Here is a 26,635-nt window from a genome sequence, read left to right as displayed (position 1 = left end):
ACTACAGTCAAATGGGATCTGGACCCCCTGAGATGAGCTTGACATGTACAACTTTGAGGCTGTACTCTCTCATTCAGAGGAAGTTAAGGAGCCAGGAAGATAGGAAAACGATGAAGTTATTGGTTGAAGAAAATTCTAGGCAAAATTTTCCTGGGACTTCTTGGGGTCATCTAAGGGAACTTACTAGTCTTCCCACATTGAAACATGATAGCCCCTTGAGAGCCATCATGCCGCTTTGGTGTCAAGAACTGAGCCTGAACTTGCCCTCTAGACCAGGGTTTCTCAAACAACACTGTGGACGTTCTGGGTCAGATTGTTCTGGGTTGTGGGGCTCCTCTGTGCATCATATGATGCTCAGCAGCCTTTCTGGTGTCTCCCACTAAATACCAGAAGGACGCCACCCACCCCCGCTCTAACAACCAGTGATGTCTCCAGACAGTTCCAAGAAGGACAAAACTCCCCCCGACAGAAGTAATAATAAAATAATGTTTCCAGGCTTTGCCAAATGTCCTCCGGGTGGGGACAAAATTGTCCCTACCAAGAACCACTGCTCTAAGTTGTCTCAGCCCAGCGGGAGCTTTTGTTTTTCATGGAAATCACCTGAAATTTACAGTGTTCAGAATAAAACTAGCAAATACTTGCAGAAGAAATGTCATCAGTCATCAAAATGCTCTGGGTACAAGAGCACCCCATAGCATAATAGCCCTGCCCAGGAGCCTCTGGTAACATTGGAAGGGGTGAATCAAGCCATTCAGACTTCTCTGACTTGCTTTCTCCAGTCTTGGCTTCTACCCCCTGATGTCAAATACCTCATGCTATTTACTAGAAGGAAAGGCAAATGAAAGAGAACAGGGCAATGCTGAAGACTGAGTGGACCCTTCCTTTAAGAGTTTGAAGAGGTCAGAAAGCACCCAATAGTCTGAGCTGTGTTGCAAAGCTCCGGGAAAATTTGGCGCTACTTTGTATTTGTGTGTGTATTCATTATTCTTAGACATGTATTCATAGACAACATTATTGCACAAAAGATTTGAGACATAGTCTCTGCTTCACTTTATATAATTTCAACTTTTTACAGCAAAAGGCTCACCATTCTAAAGAGTGACTTAACCAGAATTTTTTTTTTTTAATTAACCAAATAGTATGGAGTAGATAAAGTGGTGGTAGCAGATTTACCTGTGGTACCAATTGGCAAACCAAGGCCCTAAAAGGAAATTCCAAAGCCCTAGGGTTTGTACACACACTTCCTACTCATCTTTGAGTGCACCTCGAGGACCTTTTATTCCTCTGATTGATCTGCCCCTGACCCCTGCACCCAGCCTCCATTATCCTCCACCCTTTCCCAACCTGGTGTTTGGATTACAAAGATGCTTCTGATTCCAGTGGATATCTGTGAAATCACAGGCAGGAACTTGAAAGCAGTTACATGGTCAAGAGAAACAGAAACACAGCTCAGTTTCAGGGTAAAAAGAACATCCAGAAAGCAATATTCATAGAAGAATTCGGAGTGGGGGAAGCTCCTTGAAAGAGGGGATTAAAAATTAAGAGTAAAATTGCAATTCCTGTCCAAGACCCGACCCAAAGTGTCACAGTTCATTTTGCAGCCTTTAATATGATGTCTGGTCTCTTTAACTTAATTGTTAACTTTCCAGTCCTGTCCCAATGGTAATCATCACTCCCTAACAATCACTCCATCTTGCCCCATACCCACCCAGGGTGGAACAAACTGTCTCTCTGCCTGGCATGCCAGATTCTTTTGCAAGATCCCTGGCATCCTTCAGGCTCTGCCCATTCCAACCCTCCCACCTCCAGCCCTTTCCCAGGCTCCCATCCACACAATTCTGCCCTTAACTCTGTCCAGACTGCAAGAGGTCAGGAGGAGCTTAGATGCAGCCCAGGGTGCTAGGGAGGATGTGTCCACCCATAGGGTGTGCTTTGAAGTTCTTTTAAAGCTCTATACTCATAATCTTTTCCCCCACCACTTACCTGTTAGAGTTTCTCAAATTCCTATCATTGGAACCTCTGCTTTGACTAAATTGTAGCATTACTCAAAACCTACACATGTACCTAAGAGAGAAAGGCCTTAATTTATGGATAGCAATTTGTTTATGAGATTGTCTTGCTGGTGCTTCTCTAAGAAGAGAGCCTTGGGATTGGGACACAGGACAAATTAATTTTGATTGCAATGGAGAGACTGAAACGATTGGGATATTGAGCTGTAGACCTGTACTGTCTGATACACAAGCCACTAGCTACTTGTAGCAATTTAAATATGAATTAATTGAAATTAAATAATATTAAAAATTCCATGCTTCAGTCACATTGAGTACATTCCAAATGTTTGCCAGCCTCATTTGGCTTGTGGCTACCACTGGACAAAGGAAATCCACTGGACGTTTCCATCATGATAGAAAGTTCTGCTGAACAGCGTGTCTCAAGGCTGAGGCTGGTACTTCCAGCAGAGAGTTCTGGAAAAGAGATGCAGCCCAACATCACCAGCTCTGTGGGCAGGGATAGAGAAGAGTAGAAGGAACCGAATTCCAAAAGGGAAGGGAGCCAAAGCTCAGGCCCAGCCCTGAGCAAACATGCATCTGCGCCACCCAAACTCTTTATGTTAACAAATGGAAAGAAAGGAGCTACTGGGGTCGGCTTCGTAGCCCATTCCTCCATTGGATGGCCTCCGAGTTCTGTGGGCTTCTGATGAAGCAAAAGACCCCATCCTGAATCGTGAGGCAAGAGGGACTCAGAGTTTCACTCACATACAGGAGCCACTGGGCTCCTAGACAAAGGGAAATCTCCACCCTGGTGACACAAGGAGCCAGCCAGTCTCCCTGAGCCCACTTAGAGCAGTGAGCTTCCAAGTCAAAAGACGTTTCAAGGAAGAGAAGCATCTTCTCCATCTGAAATTAGGCCTCCACTCAGAAAAAATCTGAGGAGCCTGGAGGGTTCCAAGGAGCAATTGTAACCCCAACTGATGATGGTGGAGCATTTATCAAGCCTTGCCAATGACAGTGGTTCACGCTTTGATAGCACTTTGCAGCCATGTGGCACGCTTGCACAACATCATTTATTTCATCCTTACAACAGTTGACTGAGGAAAGCAGGGCACATGTGACCCTCTCGACACTTTACATTAAAAAATACTCATGCTCAGAAAGAGGAAAAGACATGCCAAATTTAATGTGGCTGATGAATGACAGGACCAGCTCTAGAAACCAACCTCCTATTCTGTCTCTCTCAAGTGATGGGGTTACTTGGTACCTGTCCAAGTCCCTAAGTGTGTCGACTCCAAAGTGTATGCCTGCCTATGGATCATGCTGCACAGTCAGTTCATATCCAACTCCAAGCTGACAACCGAGCCCTTGAAAGACTTCTGCTAGGCCTCGCTGTCAAGAACATTCCTAAACCAATCACAGGCAAAAGGCAAGTGAGATCACCATGGTTAGCTTAGACTGATACCTCCTCATCTCCTGGGGCTAGATGCCTGATACCTAACAAAACTGGATTCTGTGGACAAAAATGAAGGGAGAAGTGGGTGTTGGAGAAGCAACCAGCAGTGTCTGCCAGACCCGGCTATATTCAGGGCTATGATAGACAAAGAAGAGGGGCTTTCTCCTCCTCTCCTGAAGCAGCCTCCCCAGGCAACCCCTCCTGGCCTCCTAAGTCAGGTCAAATCTGCCTGCTATTGGTTCTCATGGTACCTGCAGGGCTTCTTCTTAGCACCTGCATCATTTACACTGAAGTGTTTTATTAGCTCCTCTCTTCAGGAGACTGGAAGTACTAGGAGGGTTGTTTCAGCACAACATTGTATTCTTAGGACCCTACCCCTGCATCACAGGTGCTCAGTTGATATTTGTTGAAGGGTTAACAGATGGGTGGATGGGTAGATTGATGAATGGATGGATAGATGGACGGAAGGATGGATAAATGAATGGGTGGATAGATAGGTGAGTGGGTGGATGGATGAATGGATGGATGGATGGATGGATAAATGGGTGGGTGAGTTGATGGATGGATGGAAAGGTGGGTGGGTAGGTTAATGGATGAGTGGATGGACAGATGGGTGGGTGGATGGATGAATGGATGGATGGATGGATGGATAAATGGGTGGGTGGGTTGATGGATGGATGGAAAGATGGGTGGGTAGGTTAATGGATGAGTGGATGGACAGATGGGTGGGTGGATGGATGAATGGATGGATGGATGGATGGATGGATAAATGGGTGGGTGGGTTGATGGATGGATGGAAAGATGGGTGGGTAGGTTAATGGATGGATGGATGGATGGACAGATGGGTGGGTGGATGGATAGATGGATGGATGGATGAATGGATGGATGGATGGGTGGATGGATGGATAATTGGTGGGTGGATAAATGGGTGGGTGGGTTGATGGATGGATGGAAAGATGGGTGGGTAGATTGATGGATGGGTGGATGGATAGATGGGTGGGTGGGTGGATGGATGGATGGATGGAATTCCAGCCACTACATAGGTCAACTCTACATTTTCTCGAAATGCACTGTAAAGAGCAGGATCATGGTTTCCCTCCCTCTTCCCCACAAGTTGCGCTGGGAGTATGAATTGCCCCACTCCCAGACCAGCCTAGCTAAGGGCCCTGACCATTATCACTCTGGTTGGACAGGTGGCTTTTCTGCAAAGAAAGGGCTTCTGAGGGAAGCTGAATAAAGTGGAAAAAAAAAAAGAATGAATATAAGCCAGTAAGAGAGACAAGCAATTATCTTGCTAGATAAATAGCCCAGGTGTTTTGAGTGAAGCAAGTTTGAAAGACCATATTGTCCATGAGAGGTGACTAAATCAGGTAGACACAGGCTGTATTTGTACAAGATGGACCAAAGTGATGAGGGAGAGAGGGACTTTGGGACTGGTACTAATGTCAGGAAGTGGTAGGGATGCTCAAATTCCTGACAGTAGGCAAAGAAGTGGGGTTTTCACCTTGAGCCCAGTGCTTTCCCTCCCCTAGCCCACCTGCCTTTGAACTTCCAGATCCTCCTGTTTTCTCCTCTTTCTCTACGCTCTTTCCCTGTTTACCACTCTTTCAACTTCTGGTTCCTCTTGCTTTGCATGACAAGGGTTAGTAGAAGCCCAGGGGCCAGAGTAAAACAAGCATCCAGCTTCTCAGAGGGAGCCCTACTGAATTTATTAAATGCCTTTTTAATGAAATGACCCAAACCTTCTTTGAGGCTCTGAAAAATGAGTTTTTCCGTGAAATTGCCTTTTACCCACTTGTCAGAAGTTTAATGAAAAATAATGGCTAACCTTAGGTATTTCAAATAACCCTAAGACAAACACAGTGATGGACTTCAGAGAAGTAGGGGAAAACCAGTGAGCAGGCCACGGGCATCAAAAGTTTTTTAAATCATGTCAACACAGGCTGAGAAGCAGGGCACAGGCTCAGTCATTCACCCTGATTAGCACAGGGAGGTCGTCTGTCAGCAACTACTGAAAATTTTGCCACAAGCATACAAGTAATTTCTATCTTCTAACCTAGGGGAGAGCTTTTCCATGTATTTGCACCACTAAATGCCAGGTTTTCATTAGGGAGTTGTTTTTGTGGTGTTAAACATTTTTATTGGGATTTTCCTCCTCAATTACGATAGTAATAGCTTTTTATTTTATTACAAAAGTAATCACATTTTATTTTAGAATCATCCTCCCAGAAACAACTACTTCCAATATATATTTCCAGTCTTTCTTCTGTGCACATAGAGAGATATGTACATTAGATTGGGATCAAACACATCCACTTTCTGTATGCAGTTTCTTTTTTACTTTTTCCATATTTCTATATCATTGGTTCATGATATTACTTTAAAGATTAAATAATATTTCATGGTATGACGATAACATGATCTAGGTAAACAATCCCTTATGATTTGATATTTAGATCTTTTCCTCATGATTCTGTTTTTATAAATACCAAAATGAAAACAGAATATTGGATTCTAGAAGTAGGAGGGTGATATTCTCTTTGTACAGAAATTTTTTTTTTCTGTTCATTTGGGATAAATTTCTAGAAGCCTATTTTGTAATTCAAAGTGTATCTACATTCTTAAGGCTTTTAAAATATATTACCCTAAAAGGATACACCAATTTATATTCAAAAGATAAAACGTCTGTCCCACCTCTACCATCTAGCGGCCAGAAGTGTTTACAAACTCAATGTTACCATCCTGAAATCTCACGGGGCGGCAAAGATAATTAAATAAAATATTTTATTGAAAATACTTTGAAAACTAGAACTGTATTAAAATATATGTTGCAATTATTATCAATTTTTAAACCATCCAAGATGGAAAAGGCATTACCTCCCTCAATCACATATTCCAGTGATTAACAGCTCTTTAGAGCATAAAATTCTTACCAACTGCCCTCTAAATACAACCATACCACATATATTTTATTTATTCAGAACCATTTATTGAATACCTTCTATGTTTCCAGTTTTGCATTAAGCGTGGGAGATATGAAAAAAACACACACAGAGCAATGAGCTTCTAGCCTGGGATGGGGAGGGGGTGCAGAGAAAGATAGGTCAAGTTTCGTTATCAGTGCTATGGTAAGGTCAGGTTCTGGGTGTTTTGTAGACAGGGCATGACCCAGCTTTGGAAACCATGGATGTCCATGCCTGAAGGAGGGTAATCTGAAACTGAGCGTGAGAGCAGCCATTTGGTGAGTGAGATACGCAAGCTGATGCTGATTACAGGATTGCTTGGGACTATAGAGAGAATTTTATTTTGTTTTTATATTATTTTAGAGGGGATTTTAGAGAGGTGTGAGGAAAGATAAAGGGGAAAGATATGGAAACTGGTAGGGGAGGAACTTTGAGGGCAAAGACAGAGATGCCTAATAAGGAATTTTGACAAGTGTCTCCTATGAAATGTGCTAAAGAGCCCCTCACCCCTGTCTACTCACAATACGCTTGCTCTTTTTTTATTATTATTATACTTTAAGTTCTAAGGTACATGGGCACAAAGTGCAGGTTTGTTACATATGTATACATGTGCCATGTTGGTGTGCTGCACCCATTAACTCGTCGTTTACATTAGGTGTATCTCCTAACGCTATTCCTTCCCCCTCCCCTATCCCACAACAGGCCCCAGTGTGTGATGTTCCCCACCCTGCGTCCAAGTGTTCTCATTGTTCAATTCCCACCTATGAGTGAGAACATGCGGTGTTTGGTTTTCTGTCCTTGTGATAGTTGGCTCAGAATGATGGTTTCCAGCTTCATCCATGTCCCTACAAAGGACATGAACTCATCCTTTTTTAGGGCTGCATAGTATTCCATGGTGTATATGTGCCACATTTTCTTAATCCAGTCTATCATTGATGGACATTTGGGTTGGTTCCAAGTCTGCTATTGTGAATAGTGCTGCAATAAACATATGTGTGCATGTGTCTTTATAGCAGCATTATTTATAATCCTTTGGGTATATCCCCAGTATGGGATGGCTGGGTCAAATGGTATTTCTAGTTCTAGATCCTTGATGAATCACCACACTGTCTTCCACAATGGGTGAACTAGTTTATAGTCCCACCAAAAGAGTAAAAGTGTTCCTATGTCTTCACATCCTCTCCAGCACCTGTTGTTTCTTGACTTTTTAATGATTGCCATTCTAACTGGTGTGAGATGGTATCTCATTGTGGTTTTGATTTGCATTTCTCTGATGACCAGTGTTGATACGAGCATTTTTTCATGTGTCTGTTGGCTGCATAAATGTCTTCTTTTGAGAAGTGTCTGTTCATATCCTTCACCCACTTTTTGATGGGGTTGTTTGATTTTTTTCTTGTAAATTTGTTTAAGTTCTTTGTAGATTCTGGATATTAGCCCTTTGTCAGATGGGTAGATTGTAAAAATTTTCTCCCATTCTGTAGGTTGCCTGTTCACTCTGATGGTAGTTTCTTTTGCTGTGCAGAAGCTCTTTAGTTTAATTAGATCCCATTTGTCAATTTTGGCTTTTGTTGCCATTGCTTTTGATGTTTTAGTCATGAAGTCCTTGCCCATGCCTATGTCCTGAATGGTATTGCCTAGGTTTTCTTCTAGGGTTTTTATGGTTTTAGGTCTAACATTTAAGTCTTTAATCCATCTTGAGTTAATTTTTGTATAAGGTGTAAGGGAGGGATCCAGTTTCAGCTTTCTGCATATGACTAGTCAGTTTTCCCAGCACTATTTATTAAATAGGGCCTCCTTTCCCCATTTCTTGTTTTTGTTAGGTTTGTCAAAAATCAGATGTTTGTAGATGTGTGGTATTATTTCTGAGGGCTCTGTTCTGTTCCATTGGTGTATATCTCTGTTTTGGTACCAGAACCATGCTGTTTTAGTTACTGTAACCTTATAGTATAGTTTGAAGTCAGGTAGCATGATGCCTCCAGCTTTGTTCTTTTGGCTTAGGATTGTCTTGGCAATGCAGGCTCTTTCTTGGTTCCATATGAACTTTAAAGTAGTTTTTTTCCAATTCTGTGAAGAAAGTCATTGGTAGCTTGATGGGGATGGCAATGAATCTGTAAATTACCTTGGGCAGTATGGCCATTTTCGCGATATTGATTCTTCCTATCCATGAGCATGGAATGTTCTTCCATTTGTTTGTGTCCTCTTTTATTTCGTTAAGCAGTGGTTTGTAGTTCTCCTTGAAGAGGTCCTTCACATCTCTTATAAGTTGGATTCCTAGATATTTTATTCTCTTTGAAGTAATTGTGAATGGAAGTTGACTCATGATTTGGCTCTCTGTTTGTCTGTTATTGGTGTATAGGAATGCTTGTGATATTTGCACATTGATTTTTTATCCTGAGACTTTGCTGAAGTTGCTTATCAGCTTAAGGAGATTATGGGCTGAGATGATGAGGTTTTCTAAATATACAATCATGTCATCTACAAACAGGGACGACTTGACTTTCTCTTTTCCTAATTGAATACCCTTTATTTCTTTCTCCAGCCTGATTGCCCTGGCCAGAACTTCCAACACTATGTTGAGTAGGAGCACTGAGAGAGGGCATCCCTGTCTTGTGCCAGTTTTCAAAGGGAATGCTTCCAGCTTTTGCCCATTCAGTATGATATTGGCTGTGGGTTTGTCATAAATAGCTCTTATTATTTTGAGATACGTAACATCAATACCTAGTTTATTGAGAGTTTTTAGCATGAAGGGGTGTTGAATTTTGTCAAAGGTCCTTTCTGCAGCTATTGAGATAATCATGTGGGTTTTATCCTTGGTTCTGTTTGTATGATGGATTATGTTTATTTGCATATGTTGAACCAGCTTTGCATCCCAGGGATGAAGCCCACTTGATCCTGGTGGATAAACTTTTTGATGTCCTCCTTGATTTGATTTGCCAGTATTTTATTGAGGAGTTTTGCATCAGTGTTCATCAGGGATATTGGTCTAAAATTATCTTGTTTTGTTGTGTCTCTGCCACCAGGCTTTGGTATCAGGATGATGCTGGCCTCATAAAATGAGTTGGGGAGTATTTCATCTTTTTCTGTTGATTGGAGTAGTTTCAGAAGGAATAGTACCAGCTCCTCTTTGTACCTCTGGTAGAATTCAGCTGTGAATCCATCTGGTCCTGGACTTTTTTTGGTTGGTAGGCTATTAATTATTGCCTCAATTTCAGAGCCTGCTATTGGTCTATTCAGGGATTCAACTTCTTCCTGGCTGAGACTTGGGAGAGTGTATGTGTCCAGGAAATTATCCATTTCTTCTAGATTTTCTAGTTTATTTGCATAGAGGTGTTTATAGTATTCTCTGATGGTATTTTGTATTTCTGTGGGTTTGGTGGTGATATCACCTTTATCACTTTTTATTGTATCTGTTTGATTTTTCTTCTTTTCTTCTTTATTAGTCTTGCTTATTTGTTGATCATTTCAGAAAACCAGCTTCTGGATTCATTGATTTTTTGAAGGGTTTTTTGTGTCTCTATCTCCTTCCGTTCTGCTCTGATCTTAGTTATTTCTTGCCTTCTGCTAGATTTGAATGTGTTTGCTCTTGCTTCTCTAGTTCTTTGAATTGTGATGTTAGGGTGTCGACTTTAGATCTTTCCTGCTTTCTCTTGTGGGCATTTAGTGCTATAAATTTCCCTCTACACACTGCTTTAAATGTGTCCCAGAGATTCTGGTATGTTGTGTCTATTCTCATTGGTTTCAAAGAATATCATTATTTCTGCCTTCATTTCGTTATGTACCCAGTAGTCATTCAGGAGCAGGTTGTTCAGTTTCCATGCAGTTGAGTGGTTTTGAGTGAGTTTCTTAATCCTGAGTTCTAATTTGATTGCACTGTGGTCTGAGAGACAGTTTGTTATAATTTCTGTTCTTGTACATTTGCTGAGGAGTGCTTTACTTCCAACTATGTGGTCAATTATGGAATAAGTGCAACATGCTGCTGAGAAGAATGTGTATTCTGTTGATTTGGGGTGGAGAGTTCTGTAGGTGTCTATTAGGTCCACTTGGTGCAGAGCTGAGTTCACGTCCTGGATATCCTTGTTAACTTTCTGTCTTGTTGATCTATCTAATGTTGACAATGGGGTGTTAAAGTCTCCCCTTATTATTATGTGGGAATCTAAGTCTCTTTGTAGGTCTCTAAGGACTTGCTTTATGAATCTGGGTGCTCCTGTATTGGGTTCATATATATTTAAGATAGTTAGCTCTTCTTGTTGAATTGATCCCTTTACCATTATGTAATGTCCTTCTTTGTCTCTTTTGATCTTTGATGGTTTAAAGTCTGTTTTATCAGAGACTAGGATTGCAACCCCTGCTTTTTGTTTTTTGTTTGTTTGCTTGGTAGATCTTCCTCCAACCCTTTATTTTGAGCCTATGTGTGTCTCTGCAAGAAACAGGTCTCCTGAATACAGCACACTGATGGGTCTTGACTCTCTATCCAATTTGCCAGTCTGTGTCTTTTAATTGGAGCATTTAGCCCATTTACATTTAAGGTTAATATTGTTATGTGTGAATTTGATCCCGTCATTATGATGTTAGCTGATTGTTTCGCTCATTAGTTGATGCAGTTCCTTCCTAGCATCAATGGTCTTTACAATTTGGCATGTTTTTGCAGTGGCTGGTACCGGTTGTTCCTTTCCATGTTTAGTGTTTCCTTCAGGAGTTCTTGTAAGGCAGGCCTGGTGGTGACAAAATCTCAAAGCATTTGCCTGTCTGTAAAGGATTTTATTTCTTCTTCACTTGTGAAGCTTAGTTTAGCTGGATATGAAATTCTGGGTTTAAAATTCTTTTCTCTAAGAATGTGGAATATTGGCCCCCACTCTCTTCTGGCTTGTAGAATTTCTGCCGAGAGATCTGCTGTTAATCTGATGGGCTTCCCCTTGTGGGTAACCTGACCTTTCTCTCTGGCTGCCCTTAATATTTTTTCCTTCATTTCAACTTTGGTGAATCTGACAATTATGTGTCTTAGAGTTGCTCTTCTCGAGGAGTTCCTTTGTGGCATTCTCTGTATTTCCTGAATTTGAATGTTGGCCTGCCTTGCTAGGTTGGGGAAGTTCTCCTGGATAATATCCTGCAGAGTGTTTTCCAACTTGGTTCCATTCTCCCCATCACTTTCAGGTACACCAATCAGACATAGATTTGGTCTTTTCACATAGTCCCATATTTCTTGGAGGCTTTGTTTGTTTCTTTTTACTCTTTTTTCTCTAAACTTCTCTTCTTGCTTCATTTAGTTCATTTGATCTTCAATCACTGATACCCTTTCTTCCACTTGACTGAATTGGCTACTGAATCTTGTGCATGCATCATTTTCTTGCGCTTGCGTCATGTTCTTGTGACATAGTTTCAGCTCCATCAGGTCATTTAAGGTCTTCTCTATGCTGCTTATTCTAGTCAGCCATTCATCTAATCTTTTTTCAAGGTTTTCAGTTTCTTTGCAATGGGTTTGCACATTCTCCTTTAGCTCGGAGAAGTTTGTTATTACCGATCATCTGAAGCCTACTTCTCTCAACTCGTCATTCTCCATCCAGCTTTGTTCCCTTGCTGGCAAGGAGCTGCATTCCTTTGGAGGAGAAGAGGCTCTCTGATTTTTAGAATTTTCAGCTTTTCTGCTCTGGTTTCTCCCCATCTTTGTGGTTTTATCTACCTTTCATCTTTGATGATGGTGACATACAGATGGAGTTTTGGTGTGGATGTCCTTTCTGTCTATTAGTTTTCCTTCTAACAGTCAGGACCCTCAGCTGCAGGTCTGTTGGTGTTTGCTGGAGGACCACTCTAGACCCTGTTTGCCTGGGTATCACCAGCGGAGACTGCAGAACAGCAAATATTGCAGAACAGCAAATTTTGCTGCCTGATGCTTCCTCTGGAAGCTTCGTCTCAGAGGGGCACCCAGCTGTATGAGGTATCAGTTGACCCCTGCTGGGAGGTGTCTCCCAGTTAGGCTACTCGGGGGTCAGGGACCCACTTGAGGAGGCTGTCTGTCTGTTCTCAGATCTCAAACTCCATGCTGGGAGTACCACTACTCTCTTCAAAGCTGTCAGAAGGGACATTTAGTTCTCCAAAAGTTTTTGCTGCCTTTTGTTCAGCTATGCCCTGCCCCCATCAGTGGAGTTTACAGAGGCAGGCAGGCCTCCTTGACCTGTGGTGGGCACCACCTAGTTCAAGCTTCCCAGCCACTTTCTTTACCTACTCAAGCCTCAGCAATGGTGGAACACCCCTCCCCCAGCCTCCCTGCTGCCTTGCAGTTTGATCTCAGGCTGCTATGCTAGCAGTAGGCAAGGCTCCGTAGGCGTAGGACCCTCCAAACCAGGTGCAGGATATAATCTCCTGGTGTGCCATTTGTTAAGACCATTGGGAAAGCACAGTATTAGAGTGGGAGTGTCCCTGTTTTCCAGGTACCGTCTGTCACAGCTTCCCTTGTCTAGGAAAGGGAATTCCCCAACCCCTTGAGCTTCCTGAGTGAGGCAATGCCCTGCCCTGCTTCAGCTCACACTCCATGGGCTGCACCCACTGTCCAGCAAACCCCAGTGAAATGAACCTGCTACCTCTATTGGAAATGCAGAAGTCACCCATCTTCTACATTGCTTACGCTGGGAGCTATAGACTGGAGCTGTTCCTATTTGGCCATATTGGAATCCCTAACCTTGCTCTTATCAATACCTCAAGTGACATCCGGTTCAGTGTGCCCTGTACATGGGTGGAGGGTGAGAGTGAAGGCTGCCGTTTAGAGGCAGTCCTGCCTGGTTATTCATCCTTCATTCTGTAAGGAGCTAAGTGCTGCTATGTTCTCAGAACATTTGTGCTAAGCAGGAAACCCCTCTTTTGAACTGTACAGGATATGAAAGTGAACACAATCTACTGCTCTTCCCATACTGACCCGCAAGCCTCACTTTTGCTGTTCACCTGGGCACATGCACTTATAGAGCTTTTTAAAAAAAGGGAAAGATTATAATAGGATTTTTTAGGCAATCAAGGACATTAAAAAATACATTCAGGTGTTTGTCAGCCTCTCTGCTTAGGCACACCCATGAAAGCATCCCAAGCCATTTATATTTTGACTTGCAAATAAACTGGCAATTGCTATAATTGTGAGTATAAGCAAAGCATCAAACTTCTCTTCCAAATTCTATTGTTCTTATGGTAATAATAATTTCTATGTCCCAAAGTGAGTGTAGAGGCATGGATATGTGGCGATAGGATGTTTTCTAGGCCAATGATGAAAAACCATCTTGGGTAAACTACTAAGAAGAGTGTTTACACAGATAAAGAGAAATTCACTAACATTTTGAGTTTTGACTTCCCAATCTCTTTTTTTTAAAATTAATGGTTTCAGAGAGGAATGTTTGGAAGACACACCATTGATTATATGCTGTACAAAGTGGTGCTCTTTTTATTGTAAAGCAGTGAGTCAGTGAAGATTTACTGGGATCTACCAAGCCAATGTCCTAGTGGCCAAATGTGCAGACAATTGCAGAAGCCCACTCTACTTCCGTTGGCCCAGGAAGCCTAGCAACCAATGGGGAGTTAGCTGTACCCTTTGCCGATATGCACTAGTGGCATGGAGGACTTATTAAGAAATAGAGAGAGCTTTTTATAATTGACAATAGCACTTGCCTTTTAAGATGTTAAGCATAGTATACCATATTTTTCTAAGTTCAGTAGTCTTACTTTGGGACACAGAAATGTGTCACTATTTAAAACTCACCTATCCAGCAACCTTAACTACGTGGAATATATATGAGATCTAGGAAGCAAGGTAAGTAGGTTTTTGAACAAAATAGATATAACAAAATCTATTTACCTACAGGTTTGATAGGAAATTCCTTCAGTCATCACTCAGAACCTAGTTATTCTTATTTGAAATCACCTTAATTTTCTAAAACTTAGTTATTGGGCTTTTTAATTCACATCAGATCAGAAGCAACAATAGAGTGTAAGGGGCTAGAAGAAACTATCTTGAGTCATCTAGAAGGGAGTCAACTAACAAAAGTGAGAACTATTAGCTGTTAAATTGAATGTAAAGAAAAAGACATTAAAAAAGAAAAAAGCCGGGCGTGGCAGCTCACACCTGTAATCCCAGCACTTTGGGAGGCCGAGGCAGGTGGATCACCTGAGGTTAGGAGTTCGAGACCAGCTTGACCAATATGGTGAAACCCCATCTCTACTATAAACACAAAAATTAGCTGAGCATGATGGTACATGCCTGTAGTCCCAGCTACTCAGGAGACAAGACAGGAGAGTGGGCCACTGCACTCCGACCTGGGCAACAGAGCAAGACTCTGTCAAAAAGAAAGAAGGAAAGAGAGAAAGAGAGAAAGAGAGAAAAGAAAGAAAGAAAGAAAGAAAGAAAGAAAGAAAGAAAGAAAGAGAGGGAGGGAGGGAGGGAGGGAGGGAAAGAAAGAAAGAGAAAAGAAAGAAGGGGAGGGAAGGGAAGGGAAGAAGGAAGGAAGGAAGGAAGGAAGGAATGAAGGAAGGAAGGAAGGAAGGAAGGAAGGAAGGAAGGAAACAAGGAAGGAAGGAAGGAAGGAAGGGTAAAAGACATTAAAAAGGAAAGGAGAGAGGAGAGATGGGCAAAAGGATGAAGGGAGGGAAGGAGGCTATAAAAAGAAGACTCAGAAACTGAAAATGCTCAAGTCCTAGGCATTTGATTTTGGCAACAAGCCCTTGATCTGTAGGAGCAGCTGAGCATATCCTATATCCACCATATTACACCATAATTTTTATATTCATAAATGAACCCAGTACTCCATAAAAAGTTTCAATTAAGAAGTCAGAGAAGTGCCTCATTTTTCAGAAGTGTACACCCAATTGATTAAAATATAAAAGTTTGGCTGGGCGTGGTGGCTCACGCCTGTAATCACAGCACTTTGGGAGGCCGAGGTGGGCGGATCACAAGGTCAAGAGATGGAGAATATCCTGGCCAACATGGTGAAACCCTGTCTCTACTAAAAAAACAAAAAATTTAGCTGGGCATCATGGCACGCACCTATAATCTCAGCTACTCTGGAGACTGAGGCAGAAGAATTGTTTGAACCTGGGAGGTGAAGGTTGCCGTAAGCTGGAATTGCACAACTGTACTCCAGCCTGGGTGACAGAGCAAGACTCCATCTCAAAGAGAAAAAAATATATATATATAAAAATATATATATAACATATATATAAAACGTATATATATAACACACACATATATAAAAAAATATATATATATGTTTTCATTCCTGAAAGGGTATGTTTTAGATATTTAGACATGATTATGCCAGAAAAATATGTTTTATTTGTGTGCATTTATGAAGGAAAAGGAAGAATGGGCTGAGAATTATTTTTGCCTTGCTAGTTGAAGATTTCGCAATGGAGGTTGTCCCAGTTCTTGACAGTCTCCACATTTCTTTGATTTCTGACATTGCAATTTTTATTCACTTCAGCTACTCGCCCAACCACCTTGCAGTCACATCTCAGTGGACTTTGTCACCCATCAGCCCTTGAGTTCAAATTAATGCACACAAAGAGGTTATTGGAGGAATCAAGAAGGTCTCAGAACCCATCCCTTAGTAATATGGAGAGCCTATTGATTAATGGAAAAGAGTTGCACAACTCAAGGCCAAGTGCTCTTTCCATGGATCTGTACATGAGAAGAGTGCATTCTATATGACCTTATAAAAATAGTCAGTCACCCAACAGGTGTTGTTGAACACCTGTAGACATGTTTACAGGTGACAGTGTAGGGGGCTGAATATGTAGACAAAGCCAAACTGAGATTGTTCTGGGACTTTGGTGATGGTATTCCAGGTGGGACAATGGCAGTGGGTCAGGCATTGGAGGCTTCCGTCTTAATCACTGCTCTTCTACTTGGTTACATGTAGTAGTTACCGTCTACGCTAGGCTGTACAGGTTGTCTCTGGATTGTCCCTAGATTTGCCTAACTAAATAAGGCTAGCCATTATACCACCCGGCCTCTAATCTCAAAGCACAATGACCAAAGGTTTATTTCTCACCCATGTGACAGTTTGCTGGGAGTCAGCATGAACTCAAGAGCCTTTTATCTATCGGCTGTATTGAGCTTTTAGGACCTCAAAGTCCTCAATTTCATCTTCTTCAGGCCAGTAATGGAGGAAAGAGAAATAGAGGGGGGAATGTAAAAAGCTTTAAAGACCAGGACTAGGCTAGAAGTACAATCATGCATCACTTGACAATGGGGATACTTTTTGAGAAATGCATCCTTAGGTGATCTTGTTACTCTAATATCATCAAGTGAACTTACACAAACCTAGATGGGATAGTCTGCTGCACATCTAGGCTATATGGGATAGCCTATTGTTCCTAGGCTACAATCCTATATGGCATTTTACTTTACCAAATACTATAGGCAATTGTAACACAATGGTAAGTATTTGTGTATCTAAACATAGGAAAGGTACAGTAAAAACACAGTATAAAAGATTAAAAACAAATGGTACACCTGTATAGGGTACTTACCATGAATAAAGCTTGCAGGACTGAGAGTTGCTTTGGGTGAGTCAGTGAATGAGTGGTGAGTGAACGTGAAGGCCTGGGACGTTAATGTACACTACTGTGGACTTTGTATACACTGTACACTTAAGCTACACCAAATTTGTTTTTAAAAATTTTTTCTTCAATAACAAATTAACCTTAGCTTGCTGTAACTTTTTAACTTTATAAACTTTCTTAAACTTATTTTGACTTTTTTTTTTTTTTTTTTTTTGAGACAGAGTCTCGCCCTGTCACCCAGGCTGGATTGCGATGGCACAATCTCAACTCACTGCAAACTCTGCCTACCGGGTTCAAATAGTTCTCCTGCCCCAGCCTCCCAAGTAGCTGGGATTACAGGCACGCACCACCACGCCCAGCTAATTTTTTTTTTTGTACTTTTAGTAGAGACAGGGTTTCACCGTGTTGGCCAGGCTAGTCTCGAACTCCTGACCTCATGATCTGCCCACCTCGGCCTCCCAAAGTGCTGGGATTACAGGCATGAGCCACCACGCCTGGCCTTGACTATTTTTAATAATACTTAGTGTAAAACACAAACACATTGTTCAGCTGTTCAGAAACATTTTCCTTCTTTATATGCTTATACTATAAACTTTTTTCTATTTTTAAATTTTTTTTGTTTGTTTTACTTTTTAAACTTTTTTGTTAAAAACTAAGACACAAACACTCATATTAGCCTAGGATTACATAGTGTCTGGATCATCCCTATCACTATTTTTCACCTTTCATCTTGTCCCACTTGAAGGTGTTCAAGGATAATAGCATGCATGGAGCTGTCATCTCATGACAACAATGCCTTCTGGAATACCTCCTGAAGGACCTGCCTGAGGGTATTTTACAATTAGCATTTGTTTTATAGTAGAAGGAGTACACTGTAAAATAACAATAAAAAGTATAGTATAGTAAATACACAAACCAGTAACATAGTTATTATCAAGTACTATGTACTGCACATAATTGTATGTGCTCTACTTTTATGTGACTAGCAGCACAGTAGATTTGTTTACACCAGTGTCACCACAAATGTGGGCATAATGCATTACGCTATGATGTTAGAATGACCCTGACGTCACTAAGCAATAGGAATTTTTCAGCTCCGTTGTCATCTTATGGGACCACCACCATATATGCAGTCTATAGTGGACAAAGTTTGTCATTCAGTGCATTACTGTATGTTATTTCTACTCACTTTCAGAGGCCACCACTTCATCACCTAGCCTCATCTAACTACAGGGGAAGCAATGAAGTAACTTTAACTGTGTGGCCAGAAAGGAAAAGAAAACCAAATTCTGATGGACACCTGATGTTTTTACTATTCCTATGAATGGATTCCAAGGTTCTAACTGAGAGGGTAGGGAAAGCAGGAATCAGAGTGGGAAAATACATTTAGCAACATTCTTGAGATTTTCTTCTTCAACTTGTCAGTGTTCTCAGTTGTGCCCACCCTCAAGCTCCAAAGATTCTCCCACAAGGTATTTGGCCAAGGCACTTCATTTTTCCAGGCCTCAGTTTCCCCATGTGTTAAAGTGAGGGGTTGAATTAGGATAACTTTCAAGTCTCTGGGCCTCTTAGAGATCCAAAATCCCATGATTCTCTAACTCCTGATGTTCCCTTCTTCCTGAGACGAATAAGCAGGACCAGCATGCCAATAATTTATGTTTTATTTTAATTTTCCTTCTCACCTTCAAAGCTTGAGTTTCTAGATATTAAAATATAACAATAGACAAAGTTGTTATGAATACAGTAGTGACTTTTTATGGCAGAGTAAAGTTATTTTGTGTTTGAATGAACAGCACATTCACACACGTATGTAACATACACAGAGCTGCATCTGTGAAAAAATAATCTTGTTTAAAGTCTTGCAAAACATATGTCCTCCTCCTACTCTTGCCCGGTATTAGTTTTGCAATTCATAACAAACAACAGTGACATCTCTGTGGCTTACAACAACATTTAGTCTTCACTCACTTTACATAAGGACTGAGTCAGCGGCAGTCTGGCTGTGGCTCTGCTAGAATTGGCTGGGTTCAGCTGGGCTCAGCAGGGTTCCACCTGTCTTCTCATTTTAAAACACAGATAGTGTCTGTGACATCCTAAGGCATCCTAAGGGCAGTGGAGACATCCTAAGGGCAGTGGAGAACAAGAGCAAGGAGACCTAAGACAAACCATCCAGTTGCCTTTAAGCTTCAGGTTAAACACAGGAAAAAAAACTCACAACCATTCACGTCCCATGGGCCAAGTCCAAAGCGATTTCACATGGCCAAGTCCAAAGCGATTGAGGTGGGATGTGTACTTCTCTCACAGAATGCACGAGTACCTCCCATGACAGTGGGTAGGGATATGCAATCCTATGGCTGGGAGGAAGCAAATGATTGTGGACAATAACCCAACAGATCACACCCCCAATGCCTCTATCTAAGTTCTAAATACAACATTTCCCATAGAGAGGATGCCACTCTGCCTCCTCTGCTGCATCTTCCTTTCCTGCCCCTCTCAGCTTGAGCTCAGCCTCTAAAACTTGAGTTTGATGAAAGTCATCTAAGTTCTTGCTAAAAATGCCCCTTCCTAGGGCCCCCCTTTCCAAAGATTTTGACACATCTGTTCTGAAGTAGGCAGTGGTGCCCAGGCATGATGCCCCAGGAATACCTGCTGCTGTTGAAGAGCTATCCCTGGTTCCCATAGCCTTCAGCATCAGAGCTGCCTTTGGGTTGAGGGAGCATGCTGAGTGAGCCGTTATTAGGAGGAGGGCTGCCTTAGAGGACTCAGAAGCTACAACCCCAAGGTCCTCTGACCTGTCCCCACTCCTCACAGTCAGCATGGATTTTGTACTTCCAGAGCTCCTTGAAGGTTGGCCATTGCACCTTTGGAAGTGTGATAGTTAGCACAGATCCCAGAGATCAAATCCTGAGTTCCTCTTCCTCCATATGCACCTCACTAGCTGTGTGACCTTGGACAACTCACAGACCCTCTCTGGGCCTCAGTGTCCTCATCTGTTAGACGGGAGTAATCATCAAACCTTCACCTCAGGCTTGTTGTGAGGGTGAAGCGAGTTAACAAAACAGTGCCTGGCATGCAGTGGGTCACATACAAACTTTCACATGTGATATTATAAATGTTTTTATATATTTATAAGTGTATAAGTGTATTCTGTATGAGGGTTTGCTGATCTTACTGGCACACAGGTCTGAGAACATGGGAGGCTTTTGAGCTAAAGTTGCCTCCTATTGGAAGTGTTCTATGGGGAGCATGCTGAGTCAGCCGTTATCAGGAGGAAAGCTACCATAGAGGACTCAGAAAATTTACACGTCAAGTGATAGCACGTAAGTCAGTGGTTTTCAGCCCCAGCTTTAATTTAGAATCCTCTAGAAAGTTTTTTTTTAAATGCCCATGTCCTTCCAAGTGGGCTCAATTCTGAGCTAATTAGTGAGAATGTCCAGGGACAAAACAAAGGAATGAGAAATTTTAAGGCCGGGCACAGTGGCTTACGCCTATAATCCCAGCACTTTGGGAGGTTGAGGTGGGCAGATCACTTGAGACCAGGAGTTCAAGACCATCCTGGCCAACATGGTAAAGCCCATCTCTACTGAAAATACAAAAATTAGCTGGGCGTGGTGGCGCAGTTCTGTAATCTCAGCTACTCTGGTGACTGAGGCACGAGAATCACTTGAACCTGGGAGGCAGAGGCTGCAGTGAGCTGAAATCATGTCACTGCACTCCCACCTGGGCGTCAGAACAAGATTCTGTCTCAAAAAAAAAGGGGGGGGAAAGAAATTTTAAGACACTCCTTGGACTGTAATGGGACTCCTGGATTAAAAACCACTGATGTCTATAGAACAGTTCTGTAAACTGCAAAACATAATGTATGATTTATGGGTGTTTTTTGATTGTTAGTGACTGATTGATGATCTCATGAGGCACTAGTTCCTCTGAAAATCAGGCCAACGTGAATTTTCCACCATCTGTCCTACATGTGCACTGGCTGGGGGGAAGTGAAACTCACCCAATTCCTATTCTTGCCCTTAAGCCAAAAAGATTGCTCGAAAACAAGCCTCCCTGGGATAAAAGATGTTGCTAGAATGAGGAAGCTGTGGTGAGTGAGTGGAGTTAATGTGATTAGATTTGGAAGCAATATTCCCAGCCACGGGGAAGCATCGGTGTTCTGTATTATTAAAGTGACTCCAGTGCAAAGGCACATATATCATATTGGAGTTATTTGCCCTGACTAGGTTAGAAGCCAGGAGATGGTTCTTCCTAGGTATTCCTGAATGGTCCAGGGCCTAAGTCAACTCTGGTTTAGACAAATCCTGTCCCTGCTGATCATCTACCTCTTACTAAATGTAGCCATCACCATGCACAGCACACACGCTCATCTTGATGATCTTCAGAGTGCAGAGTCTTCAGGAAGTTCTTTCCTCAGTGGAACCTTTGGGGTTTCTAGGAGAGGGGCAGGGGAATATCTGGAATCAGAGATAAACACTTTACAGCAGCCTCTATACTATTTCTAATTACTTTCACCCAGTCATGATGTTCTGACTAAACTACCAGATTGTAAGGTGATAAACATTTTATGTAAAAGTAATTCACGATGGAAAGTTCTGGATGTTTTCCCCAGTGGGTACCTCAAAACAGGCTACAAGATGGATACCTGCTCAAGAAACAGCAAAATGTAAACTGGATAACGGTGATGATAAAAAATAACAATGAATGACCACACGAGCAAGTGTTCTCTTGTGAACTTTCACAGACAAATGCATAGATATGCTGCCTGGACTATGGGCAGATAAACATTCATTGTGGGCACATATTTGTTGGCAGAGCAAGAATAGCTGGAACTTTCATCTCCCCACCTGCGGGCCATGGTTCTCTTGACACTATATCCCCAGTTTTCAATGTCTTCCTGAAAGAGAGGCTGCCATGTTCTCCTTAAAACTTCTTTAGATTCCCTTGTCAAATACTGAAAACTATGCCAGCTGGAAGTCTAGTGTTTGAAATACCAGCACGGGACCATTCTTCCTATGTGCGGAGTTTTGTCCCATGTCTTAGAATCTTGTTCTGTTTTTTTACCTTTTGGGCTTCATTTATTCATTCTACAATCATTGACTGTTGACATTGGGCAGAGCTTGTATAACAGTCTTAATCTTTAGCCTGGTATGTAATAGCTAATCCCTACTGTTCCTCTTCCTGCCCTGAGCACATTATGTCCTTTATTTTCCAGATTAAGTATTGGCATTCTGTACTGGAAAGAAAACAACTTCTTGTTGCGTGTGGTGGTTCATGCCTATAATCACAGCACTTTGGGAGGCCAAGGCAGGTAAATTGCCTGAGCTCAGGAGCTTGAGACCAGCCTGGGCAACATGGCGAAACCCTGTCACTGCAGAATATACAAAAATTCTCTGGGTGTTGGTGGTGTGTGCCTGTAGTCCCCGCTACTCAGGAGGCTGAGGTGAGAGAATCACCTGAGCCCAGGGAGGTCCAGGCTGCAGTGAGCAGTGATCATGCCACTGCACTCCAGCCTGGGCAACAGAACAAGACCTTGTCTCAAAAAAAAAAAAAGTCCAACTCCTGGAAATCAAATGGTACCCGACTGATGTGGGGTCTGCTTCCTGTTATGTTAGCCTCAGGCCATCTAACCCAGGTAGAACAAGGCAGGTAAGGAAATCCAGTGGGCCGAGGACCCTGAAGGAAACCCTTAACACAATGCCTAATACTGAAAACAATGGACGAATGTATTCAAAATTTGTTTGCAAGAAATGAGACTTTTTGCCTTTTTAGGACCAAAAAAAAAAAAAAGGCACTTGAAATTTACTTTAGGTTGACAGGAGATATGGCGGGCAGCACACAGTGATTATGAAATGTGCAGGGCTTCCCTGCCATTCGAGTTTTAATCAATCTCAGCAAAACCCAAAGTTTGCCAAAACCTGGAAACAACTCAAATGTCCATCAACAGTAGAATGAAGTTATGGTGTTTCATTCAATATAACATGAATGTAAATGAATGAGATGAAATGAAAATCAATTATGTAAAACTACATGTAACAACAAGGATGAATCCTACAACAATGTGAAATGAAAGAAGCCAGACACACACACTCTCAAAAAATGCATATCGTATGATCCTATTTATATAAAGTTCAAAGGTAGGTAAAATTAATCCGTACCGTTAGAAGTTGGAAGAATGGTTTCTATCAGGAAGGAGTAGGTAGAAATTGGGAGGAGGTGTAAGTTGGATTTCTGGGGTGCTATTGGTGGTCAATCTCTTGTCCTTAGTGGTAACATAGATATATTCTCTTTGTGATACTTCATTGAGCTGAATACGGTCATAAGTGTCACTTAATGATAGGACTAAGTTCTGAGAAATATGTCAGGAGATTTCATTGTTGTGCCACCATCACAGAGTGTACTTATACAAATCTAGACTGTATACCCTACTACACACCTAGGCTAGATGACATAGCCGATTGCTCCCAGGTTACAAACCTATACAGCTGTCACAAAACTGAATACTGTAGGCACTTGTTACAGAATGGTAAGTGTTTGTGTATCTAAATATAATGAAACATAGAAAAAGAACAGTAAACATACAGCATTATAATCTTATGGGACCACCACCATATATGTGGTCCATCATTAACTGAAATGTCATTATGTGACACATGACTGTACTTACAATTTGTGCATGTCATATGTATGATAGTCCAAAATTCAAATGTTGGATTGGGCCTTGCTTGATTATACAGGAACTGAGTTTGCAAGAGCTAAAAAGAACCTCAGAATCTCTGCCTAACAGGGATGGCAGGGCCCACCTCCAGACCCTAAAGATAGGTCCATTTCGGGAGTCAGGAAAACTGAGTCAAAAACCTGAGTAGAAGGTTATGGCAACAGATATGGCAGGACAGGTTGAGGACTGTACTCAGGGGGATCACCAGATACCAGTCTTGGAAGTAAGTTCCACAGAATGGTAGGGCTAAGATTGCTCGCAGTCAGAATTGACTTGGGCAATGCATTGTTCAGAACATAAAGGGGAAGTCTAAGAGAGGGTATTGCAGAGGATGAGGGGTTGACAGTGGGGAGTGGCATGTTGGGAGCTCAGATCTGGTTTATTTTTGACTCTCATGAGGCCATATTTCCTCCTGTCCTATGGCATTCCCCTCCTAACGTGGATAGTATGGTCAGCCCAGGCCATGGGAGTGTGGCCCCGATTTTCCATGTGGGGAGACTGGCTCTAGTTTCTCAAAAGCACAAGCTGCTGGGCCTTTTTCTCAACTGTGGGCCTCTGTGGAAGACACTTGGCTTAATGGAAGGGAGAATGAAGAGAGGCTTTTGGAAAGAGAAGGTCTAAACAGGATCAACATTGACGCCGAGCAACACGAGGAAGAAGGAACTTTTCTTGGTGTTCATACCACAGTGGGCCACAGCGTGGTGGGAAGGCATATTTGAATAAGCTAAGGGGAGGATCATAAGGATAAGAGAGTCTTTGAGGATTGGGAAGCACGGAAACCAAGGCAGCTAGCCATGGGCAAGGTGTAGGGGCTGCAAACTTACTAAAAACCTGCTCCTCAGATCCACCAGTTGCTTTTTTTTTTTTTATTATTATACTTTAAGTTCTAGGGTACATGTGGATAACGTGCAGGTTTGTTACATATGTATACCTGTGCCATGTTGGCGTGCTGCACCCATCAACTCGTCAGCACCCATCAACTCGTCATTTACATCAGGTATAACTCCCAATGCAATCCCTCCCCCCTCCCCCCTCCCCGTGATAGGCCCCGGTGTGTGATGTTCCCCTTCCCGAGTCCAAGTGTTCTCATTGTTCAGTTGCCACCTATGAGTGAGAACATGCAGTGTTTGGTTTTCTGTTCTTGTGATAGTTTGCTGAGAATGATGGTTTCCAGCTGCATCCATGTCCCTACAAAGGACACAAACTCATCCTTTTTTATGGCTGCATAGTATTCCATGGTGTATATGTGCCACATTTTCTTAATCCAGTCTGTCACTGATGGACATTTGGGTTGATTCCAAGTCTTTGCTATTGTGAATAGTGCTGCAATAAACATACGTGTGCATGTGTCTTTATAGCAGCATGATTTATAATCCTTTGGGTGTATACCCAGTAATGGGATGGCTGGGTCATATGGTACTTCTAGTTCTAGATCCTTGAGGAATTGCCATACTGTTTTCCATAATGGTTGAACTAGTTTACAATCCCACCAACAGTGTAAAAGTGTTCCTATTTCTCCAAAACAGAGATATAGACCAATGGAACAGAACAGAGTCCTCAGAAATAATACCACACATCTACAGCCATCTGATCTTTGACAAACCTCAGAAAAACAAGAAATGGGGAAAGGATTCCCTGTTTAGTAAATGGTGCTGGGAAAATTGGCTAGCCATAAGTAGAAAGCTGAAACTGGATCCTTTCCTTACTCCTTATACGAAAATTAATTCAAGATGGATTAGAGACTTAAATGTTAGACCTAATACCATAAAAACCCTAGAAGAAAACCTAGGTAATACCATTCAGGACATAGGCATGGGCAAAGACTTCATGTCTAAAACACCAAAAGCAACAGCAACAAAAGCCAAAATTGACAAATGGGATCTAATTAAACTAAAGAGCTTCTGCACAGCAAAAGAAACTACCATCAGAGTGAACAGGCAACCTATAGAATGGGAGAAAATTTTTGCAATCTACTCATCTGACAAAGGGCTAATATCCAGAACCTACAAAGAACTCAAACAAATTTACAAGAAAAAAACAAACAACCCCATCGAAAAGTGGGCAAAGGATATGAACAGACAGTTCTCAAAAGAAGACATTCATACAGCCAACAGACACATGAAAAAATGCTCATCATCACTTGCATTTTTAACCCTCAGTCACAACCAAGGAGTTGCTGAGGAGTGAAGCTTAAGATGATAGTCCCTAGGATGTATGGGGCTGACTTTTTGCTAACTGTACTACAAATATTTGGAGCCATTTGCTGCTATAACATCTTAAAAAGATGAGGACTCTCATTGGATGTTCCAGTCCCAATTGGGAGAGAATAAGAAGGGCCATGCCAGCCCTTGATCAAGATCTTGAGTGCAATGCAGGGTGGACTCAGAGAGACAAAAACCTAATTTATTCCAGCTTAGTGTCTGCCAGCCATAAAAAAAATAAATAAATAAATAAATGGCAGTGGGTCAACAGGAGTTGTGCTTAGTGCTGAGAAGCATCTCCTTGTGTGATTACAGTTAATTAACATTTAGCATAGCCCCTTTAGGGGTGAGAAGTTGTGATTGTCTTTCTCTAAAGGTTAAATTACCCCCATTGTGTTTGCCTTCCTGGGAGGAAAATGCAGGATGAGTTGGGAAATCGTTGTTGAAACACAACCATGACACCACTGTGAGTATGTCTAATTCCCTGTGATGGGGGTTTCAGGCATTTGAAAGTGCATAGTAGTAACTAGATTCCAGGGTGTGTCTCAGGAAATCTCAAAGGGAAGTTTTTTTCATTCATAGAATACTTCCTGAAGACATTATTATAGGAAACCTTTATTTAGGAGAGTTTCTTTGATCCTGTAGTAGCACATGAGAACATTTAAGCAGATGACAGTATCTAATATCTACCACTGCCTGACCCACTCTGCTTGCCATCCCAGAGTTTCTTTTGCAATATGCATGGAGCGGTGCTTTGGCAAAGCTCTCTA

General features: G+C 41.9%; 1 protein-coding gene across 2 annotated transcripts in view; it reads left to right on the top strand.

Annotated features, from left to right (window-relative positions):
* Positions 1–26,635, top strand: part of PRLR (prolactin receptor) — a 160,655-nt gene that overhangs the window by 107,471 nt on the left and 26,549 nt on the right. The gene's annotated exons all lie outside the window — the stretch shown is intronic.

This window comes from Theropithecus gelada, chromosome 6 (assembly GCF_003255815.1).
Source record: "Theropithecus gelada isolate Dixy chromosome 6, Tgel_1.0, whole genome shotgun sequence".
In the NCBI taxonomy this organism is placed as follows: Eukaryota; Metazoa; Chordata; class Mammalia; order Primates; family Cercopithecidae; genus Theropithecus; species Theropithecus gelada.
Note: the sequence above shows the minus strand (reverse complement) of the source record. Positions and strands in the feature narration are given on the sequence as shown.